Genomic DNA, 9,787 nt, shown 5'->3' with positions numbered 1-9,787 from the left:
AGATATTAATCTTTGGCACTGTCATTCATTTAGTTCATTATGCATGTTGCTTAAGATTTTTCATAACTCTGACCATCCTTTACATTCAGATCACTCTGGACAATTCTATCCTGCCCGTATTACTAGACACGCAATTAATTCTAATACCCAGGCCTTCTCCATCATAAGGCTCAATACTGCACAGTATTCTAAAAGTTTTATTCCAGCTGTTACCAAGTTGTGGAATAATCTTCCTAATCGGGTAGTTGAATCAGTAGAACTTAAAAAGTTCAAAGTTGGAGCAAAAGTTTTTATGTTAAACAGGCTGACATGAGTCTTTTTATAGTTTATAAATGACATATCTGTTTTTGACGTTGTTAATAGTTTATAGATGACATATCTGTTTTGACGTTGTCACTGGGCTATTATTCCCTATTGGAGCCCTTGGGCTTATAGCATCTTGCTTTTCCTACCAGGGTTGTAGCTTGGCTAGTACTACTACTACTACTACTACTACTACTACTAATAATAATAATAATATAGGCCTTCAGCTAATAGCCTGGTGGAATTGCATAATAAGGAAGTGAGGATGAGGCTAACAGAAAGCAGAAGAAGTGGGTCTGGGTGTCCAAGAAAGAAATCCCGGAATACCGCTGGACAGAAGAGGTCGAGTTTAGGTTGGCTGATCTTGTGAAGGAGAACCCCGAGCTGTTTGACAAAAAGCAGGAGTGGCTCAATTTGGCAGCCAAGAACCACCTGTGGGCCCGAGTTGGAGAGTAGCTAAAGCCTCCTGCCGCTGATGCCTAATGCAAGAAGCATTACGAAAACTTGAGAAGCATGGTGGGGAATATTATGAAGAAGGAGAAGAAGGGTGGAGCTGGCCAGCCATAAAGGAGTGCCCGTGACGACCATATCATGGAGACCTGGAGTTTCCTGATACAACACATTGTCCGGGAGAGACAGTCCCCAGTGAGTAGTTTGCTGTCCCAGAGTTAGCTGTAGTGATGATCTGCTACGGAGATGATGATAAAGTGAGGTCCACAGTTTCCCAGAGCGAAGCATCTACTAGCACCAGGAAGGGCAAGGGAGAGTGGAAGCGGTCCAGCCCACAAACAACACAGACAGCCACCACAATGGATAAGACCATGGTGACCCGCAGCAACCTCAGTAATGTAGTGCAACATGTGAGAATCCCAATGTCTTCATGCAGATTTTATTCCAGTTTCATCCATTGCTTTTGACATGGCATGTGCAGTATGTTGCATTGAAAGGCTGTACTAAATTATTACAATGTTTGTATGTTTCAGATCATCTCCAAAGCAGATTCCTTGGCGCCCATCCACTCGTACACCGGCCAGCACAAGATCGTACACGATTTTTCGTGCCTACCGGAAGGCCACATTCATGCTATCCCAAAGGAATCCCGGTATGAATTCCATATACACTGCTTCAACCTTGTACACCGCTACAGGCAGCGGCGTCAGCTCTTCCAGCAGCCATATCAAACCCACTCATGACCTGGACAGACCCACAGCAGCAGCAACCTTGGCCACCCCCTCAGCAGCAGCAGTTCTGGCATCAACCTCAACCAGCCACCTTGCAGGCACCGCCAAAGCAGCAGCAGCCTCAGTAGCAACCTCCAGCCAGTCAGCCATCACCTGTAACGTGGAAGCCACCCCCAGTCACTTCAGTCTTCAGGCCAGTCCTGCTAGCCCCGTTCAATGGAGTGGCAATCAGGGATTCCACCTGCACCGTCAGCCACCCTTGTCCAGGCTCCTTCACCAACACCTTCAGTGTTGTTGCTGTCAGCCAAATTCCAGACATCTATGACACCACTCAGCTTCCCAGTCCTGACCCCGAGATCCGTCGACAACAACCTAGAAGAGGGCATTTCACCCTCATCCCTCTACACCTCCTAGGAACTCAACACACTACAAGTCCATTGGGTATCACCACGCAGCAGTACCAGAACCAGCAAGGACACTAACTGAGATGAGACACTTCTATATATTTGTAAATAGTTGGACTGTGATACTTGTATATATTTGTTGTTTGTAGTTTTTATGATAATAAATTGCTTTCTTATTTCAAAACACTTGTTTCTATCTTTAACCTTAAAATAAAGTGAAAGAAAAATGGAAACGAACGAAAAAAAATAAACGAAAAAGCAGAGAAAAAGATACCCAAAAATAAAGGCAACGAAAAACAAACAAAAAACAAACTTTTCTTTTATTTAAAAAATGGAATAACTGTGGATGCAGCTCATGGAGCTAATACCATTCTTTTTTGCCAAGGGACAGCACCAGCAGGGGACATGTAGTAATGTTTCTCGCTGATCCTTTGCATCCTTCTGGGTATGATGGCCGGCTAGAGGTAGCAGCCCCTGCAGGTGTCAGTCAGTCCTCCATCCACCAGGGATCAGATCATGTGTGTCCAGATGTTCGCGGTCCACTTCTGAAATTGAGTGTGGGTATTTGATGAAGATGAGGTTGTGCAGGACACAGGCGCACATGGTGATCAGGTTGATGATGTCGGGGTGCTGGTGCATCGGCGTCAAGAAGTAATGGAAATTTTGACACAATTCCAAAGGCATTCTCCACGACACGTCGGGTACGAGGTAACCTGTAGCTATATATGCATTTTCGTAGGACCTGTGACCAATGGGGAAATGGTTTCATCATCCACATTTGGAGAGCAAAGACGTCATCCCCTACGAAGTAATAGGGCAATGGCTGGTCATTATTAGGGAGTGATTCGGGTCGCGGCACTCCAGTTCTGTTCTCTTCTACAGCATCATGCAGGGAACAGTTACTCCCTGTTCCTCTATCCGTTGCACCACCCTCTGTCCCGGCAGTCCACGTAGAGGAACTTATAGGTAGCATCTGCTACTACCATCAGTACAATGCTGTGGAAGCCCTTGTAGTTGTAGTAGTAAGAGCCAGCATTGAGTGGCTTCTTTATGGCAATGTGCTTGTAGTCGACAGTCCCCTGACAGTTGTGGTAATTCCATCTGGAGCTGAACCTGGCAGCAACTTCCTTTCATTCCTCTTTAGTTTTGGCGCAGCTCTGCACTTCGTTCTTGTAGACCGTGATGATGGTTTTGCACACCTCGGGTATGAGCTTGCAGATGGTACTTGCATCAACCCTGAAGCTGTACTACAGACTTGGAGAGCAATATCCAGCTTGAGTCCAACTTGAATTGGTTCCCTCATGAAGGTGGACTGCTCCTGGAGGAGAGGGGTTAACTTCTCAATCATATCTAGGAACAAGTCAGCTGTGATTCTGAGGTATTTTTCGTATCACCTTTGATCTTCCTTTTGGAGTTCAGTCAGTAGACAGTCATACGCTCCAAACTCCTGTCTTCTGGTTAAGCATTCCCTGACCCACACTTTCATTTGTGTCAATCTTCAATGTGGGGTAGCCTTTTCTCCCTCTTCTGCCTCTGCCAGCCTTTTCTGCTGCTCTTCAACAATGGCTAAACCAGCTGCCAAGTATGGGCATCTTTTCCTCTGCAATGATTGTATCTCTGATATTAGGCATGTTGTCTCTTCCAAAGCCAATTAAAAAATGAGCAGGGGTTGGAGAGGCCCCGTATTTATAAGGCGTGGCCAAGTCGCACCGACACCGTCTGAATTGCGCAAACTCGTTGTGACAATGCGGGAAGTGTGCAAACTAAATGCAAACGATGCGTGAACTCGTCATGCCAGTTCATGTCAATGTGGACACTAATGGGCACGCATTCGTGAACTATTCGTGAACTCGTTATGAACTCTTTGTGAACTATGCGTGAACTAGCCGGGAACAGTGTGGAAGCCTCCTAGTTCGTGCCTCAAAATGGTATGACTTGCCACGACAAATTCTCGACCAAAAGTCGTGCAAGTATCTTCCTGGCATTAGAAAACGATGATTATCATCTTACACTCGTAATTTGATCTAATAACTCCTGGAAATGACAAAGACAAAATGTCTATACAAAATCCTAAATGAAATGAAATATAGGTGGATTGCATCTCAACTAAACTACTTTTAGTATAATAAGATCAAAATCATAAGACCTTGGTTTAATCCTGTTCATCAATAGAATTTTAATACTTCATGGACATATTTACGTAATGGATATACTGTATATGAGTGTTTCCACCGAGCAACCTGCTAGCGTCTCTGAAATTTAACATGGGGTATCTTAATCTAATATCATTACTCAGGTTACACTCTATTAGAACATGTTTTTCAGATTGGATACTAGTATTGTTACATCGGCAAACCCGTGTTTCATAGGGTAAGCGACTCCAGCCACGTGTCTTGATCCTTATATTACGGGATATTAGTTTGAGGCGACTAAAGGACTCTCGCAGAAAAACGGGAATAAACAAACTAGTTGTATATACAAGGTGTATCGTCAATGTCACGTTTTGTTCACTTGCATACGTAGTAAATCTAGTGCAAATTGAACTTCTGGCAATTATAAGATTCCCTATATCAACAGATACATTAGAATTGATGTGATGTTCCAGATATCTAGACATAAATCTAGACATAAATGTAAGTGTATTGGTGTTATTCTCTTGTCATAATTCATAAATATATACAAAGGATTGTTCAGTGTTGTTTACATAGACTTTGGACCTTAAAAAATTAACTCTCTGCTTAGGGATTATGTGACTGAGTGGGGAAATGCCGGCTTCTAATAAACAAAGATTTATACTTTTATTGCTCCTAAATCCAAGTAAAAACTGGTTTAGATGGTTATACTGTTGTTTGATCTGTTTTACATTACCCGTTGACCACGATTCTGAGCTATATAATAATAATAATATCCTAGCTCTCTCGATTACTAATTTTATATTCTTTAAATGCATCTGAATATTGGAAGCCAAAAATATAGAAAATTCGTTTACTGATGCGCTGTTAGCTTTTTTGTGTTTAATGAAATTACATTACAAGCTCCTGAATACAGATATTTTGGTGAATAACAGATTTTGGTATTGTGACTATGTAAATGAACTTTCTCCCTATCATTACCATTTATTACAAAAATATTTGCTCTTTTTGGCATTCATTTTTATTTCGCAAACTTTACAGTAGTGGGTACCTACTCTACATCTCTGTTCTCACATACAGTATACTGTGGCTAAAAAAAATTATCGTCCATTATTAATAATGCGTGCAACATTCCTAAAAAACGTTCCATAACTATAGCAAATTTATCCTTCTTGCTATTTCCTCTATATACAGTACACAATACATAACAGACAACTTGAAGGAGAACCCTAGAGCATGACGTAATCAGCATTAATTATATCAGTTTTAAGTATATACTTTGTACACGAGTATATATATTTTATTGCTTTGAGCATAACTTTCCGGCAACAGCGTACCTTCGAAACTGCTCTCAGCTTGCGCTTGGGCACCCTGTCATTTGCCTTAAGGTAATCAATAAATAATACCAAAAGCCTGTCACGTTTTGTTCACTTGCATAACTGAATGACATTTTAAGGTTTCAGTAAAGGATAAAATTCATAATAATCATTTTGCTTGCTCTCTCATTCACAAGGAGAGAGAGAGAGAGAGAGAGAGAGAGAGAGAGAGAGAGAGAGAGAGAGAGAGAGAGAGAGAGTTAAAGTATATGAGATAAAGAAGGTGAAGACGTTACTTAAACAATGGTAGTAATTTTAAACTTTTCTTAAAGATTAAAATACATAAGGATTATTTTGCTTGCTCATAAATTCACAAGGAGAGAGAGAGAGAGAGAGAGAGAGAGAGAGAGAGAGAGAGAGAGAGAGAGAGAGAGAGATAGAGAGAGAGAGAGAGAGAGAGAGAGTATATAAAATGCTGTAGGTAAAACGGTTGCCTAAACAGTGAAATACATTTTAAGGTTTAAGTAAAGCTCAGAATAAATAAGGATTATTTTCTTTACTCTTTCATTCAAAAAGAGTGGAAGAAGAAGAAGCCTGTAGGTAAACAACAATCTGTTGCGGCTTCTGTTCAATTTTGCTTATTTCTGGTGTCATAGCTGCAGTTTCGCCGAAAATATGTTGTGAGGTTTTCGGTGAATATGTGCCGTTAGTGCTGAAATAGGCATAGTGAATGTGGGTTACGTGACAGTGCAGTTATAAACCTTGGAAACTTTGTGATTTTCTCTATTTCGAGTTGTGTCCTCCCCCCCCCCCCCCCCCTAGCCTGGCCTAGGTGGGGGAGTCTGCGCTAGACGGTGGCGACGGTGCTGCCATCTATTGACTCTTTTAGTGACTATTTTCAGTGTAACAGTATGGGGTCATACTCAACACCGTTTAGGAGAAAGGACTCCTTTGGGCTGCAGTTTACTGCACACCCTACTATGGATATTGTTAGCAAAATGTTGTTTGATAACATGAAATTGGTTCATAACTCAATTATAGGAGTTCAATTTATAAATAAAAACAGAGTAATTGTTAAAGTAGTACCAAACGTGTTTAATGATCTCATGGAAAATTATGAAGGCAAAGAGGTGTGTTCAGACCAGTTAGGAAATGTAAAGATAGTGAATCTTAGCTCCTCCATTACGTATGTTTCAATAAGGAATGCTCCTTTCGGATTCTCAGATGAAAAGCTGATCGAGGTTTTATCAAAATATGGAAAAGTGGAAGGAATCAGGGTAAACAGGTATGCTGACGGACCATTCAAAGGGCTATTGACTGGAGTCAGGACAGCCCGCATGAGACTAAAAGAGAATGTCCCATCATCAATTACGGTTTCAGGATTTACCTTGACCATCTTATATAATGGGCAGCCACGGACATGCTTTCGGTGTGGTGAAATAGGTCACTTAGCTAAAGACTGCAGTTACGAAGATGTGAGATATAAGTTTAAAGAAGGAGAGTTCCCTCACCTACCTACGGAAGGAAAGGATGAGACCAGCGTAAAAGCAAATGAGTTGCACAAAGGCAATGTAGAAGAGGCAACAGTTGAAGAAAGAGGAGATAACCAAAGTTATCAAAATACTGATATAGTGACCGAAGGTACGGATAAGGATAAAGGACCCAATTCAATAGAAGAACAGGATTTAGATTGCACAATAGAAGAAATTGTTAAGGATATCTCAAAAAATGATTCTGAGAAAGAAAAGGATGAAGGTGACTCGATAAAACTTGGGAAAGGCACATCAAAAAGGACTGCTGGAAGTGAGATAGGGAAAGAACCGGACGAGGAAATTGTATTGGGAGAACCTGTGGACTGCATAAGGGAAGAAAATGTTTATGGAAAACTGGAGAAAGGGGTAATCGGCAGTGGGCTAAATTATGGAGATGAAAGGGATCTTTTTGTGGACAACCTTGATTACGAGCAGGATGATGACGATGAAGGAATTAGGGTTTCCCAACCAATAGGTGTAAGTGAATTGCGTAGATCAAAAACAAAGGTTGAGATTCATAAAAATGTTAAAGAAAACGAGTTATCAACAGGAAATGAAGCAGCGAGTATAATAAAAGGTAATCAGGAGGGAAAAATGGATTGTGAGGAAACATATGAGTTGCTTACGGCCCAAAGAAAACTTTACAGTACTGATTTGGAAATGGAAACATGGCATACGAAAACAGACTCTGGCAATAAACTCAAGATAACGTTGAAGAAAGACCAGTGCCAAAACATGGAAAGGACAAACCAGAATTTATCATCAGACGATGAAACAGGAAAGTGTACAAAGAAGCTTAAAGCAATTTAATCTTGTATTGTAAATGTATTTTACATAATATAAAAAATTCATTTCATCCACATTAAATGTAGCTACAGTTAACGTAAATGGACTTAATACTTTGAATAAGCAAATTAAAATAATAAACTTTATGTTTCTTTATAATCTAGATGTAATTTTCGTCCAAGAGCACAATATAAAAGGGGAAGGGAAATTGGAATATGTTGAAAAATACTGCAAAGTGTTGATTAATTATACACAAATTCTTAAGGGTGGAATAGCAATCTTTTTAAATAAAACATCTAATGTGGAAATTTTGAATTTTGAAAACGATACTGATGGCTATGTAATGAGTGTTAATTGTCGCTATTCAAACGTTACTGTTCAATTATTAAATGTTTATGCTCCAGCTGGGAATAGTAAGAGGAAAGAAAGGGAAAAATTGTTTAAAACAGATATTTTATATTTCTTAAGGAACAATATAAGTAATATCATTATGGGTGGAGATTGGAATTCTATTACCTGTATGAGAGATTGTTCTAATTCCGATAGTGAACTTCTATCAAAGTCATTAGTAAACTTGAAAAGCAACTTGAAACTCATAGATGTTTGGAATTCATGTCATCACCAGGTGGAGTATACTTATGTTAGGGAGAATTATGGTTCAAGGCTGGATAGGTTTTATCTAAAAGATTTACATAACCATGTGGCAAATATTCAAAATATTCCTGTCAGCTGGACTGATCATTGTATTATAGTATTAGCTTTGAAATTAGAAAATGTAGCGTTGCCAGGTAAAGGGTACTGGAAACTTAATAGTAATATTCTAGATACAGATATTGTAAGAGACAATTTTCTTATGAATTGGAATAATATCAAGAGGAGCAAAGATAGAGTTGGAAATATTTTGTGTTGGTGGGAATATGCGAAAGCTCAACTGAAATCTTTCTTTATTACGTGTTCAAAGCAGATTAACCAAGCAAAATATGGGCTATTGAATTTACTGAACTACCAGTTGAAAGATGAAATAGGAAAAGGGGTATTGAATAAGGACAAGTTTTCGTTAGTGAACTCTTTGAAATTAAGAATAAATAGTATTCAAGACGAGATCTGTGAAGGAGTCAAAATTAGAGCAAAGGTGGATGATAAGTTAAAGGGTGAACAAGTTTCAGCGTACCTATTAGGGAGGGAGAAAAACTCTAAATCGTATGTAAATAAGATAAAGAGGGACGATGGTACCGAAATACTAAATCCCAAAGCTATTGCGTTAAATATAAGGGAATATTTTGAAAAACTTTTCAAAAAAGAGAAATGTCATAAGTCTTATCAAGACCTGTTTTTTAATCTAGTAGATAAAGTTATTGATGGGAATGAGAATGATATTTTAACCTCAGAAGTGACAGAGTCTGAAGTACTGAAAGCATTGAGAGGGATGAAGAACGGCAAAAGCCCGGGAATAGATGGTCTCACTGTTGAGTTTTACAAAAAGTTTTGGAAAGAAATAAAAAACGATTTTATGAGCTTAGTAAAGTTTATTTTTAAATATAAGACCATCTCTAAAATGAATAAAGGAATAATAACGCTTATACCGAAGGAAGGAGACTTAGGTTTTATTACAAACTGGAGGCCAATAACAATGCTAAACGTGGATTTTAAAATAATAGCGAAAATAATAACTAATAGGTTAAAGAATGTGTTACATTTAATTATTTCCCGCGAGCAGTTTAGTTGTGTTGATGATAGGTCAATTATCAACTTGAATTCCATCATGAGAGATATTATGATTTATGCAAATGATAATGATAAACAAGCTGCGATAATAAATTTAGACTGGTCTAAAGCTTTTGATCGTGTTGATCATGACTTTTTATATGCTATATTGAGCAACTTTGGTTTTGATCCTAGTTTCATTCAGCTAATACAAATGTTATATAAAGACGCTGAAAGTGTAGTATGCATAAATGGTAACATCTCTGATCCATTCCCTATAAAAAAATCGGTAAGGCAAGGGTGTCCATTATCCATGATTTTGTTTATTATCTACCAGGAACCCTTTTACAGGATGATGAAGATTAAGCTTGTAGACATGTCATTGAATTTGCCAAATAATTTAAAGGTTTCTGTTCTAGGATATGCTGA

This window comes from Palaemon carinicauda, chromosome 34, assembly GCF_036898095.1.
Source record: "Palaemon carinicauda isolate YSFRI2023 chromosome 34, ASM3689809v2, whole genome shotgun sequence".
Classification (NCBI taxonomy): domain Eukaryota; kingdom Metazoa; phylum Arthropoda; class Malacostraca; order Decapoda; family Palaemonidae; genus Palaemon; species Palaemon carinicauda.
The sequence above is the reverse complement of the archived record's forward strand: the minus strand, read 5'-3'. Positions refer to the sequence as shown.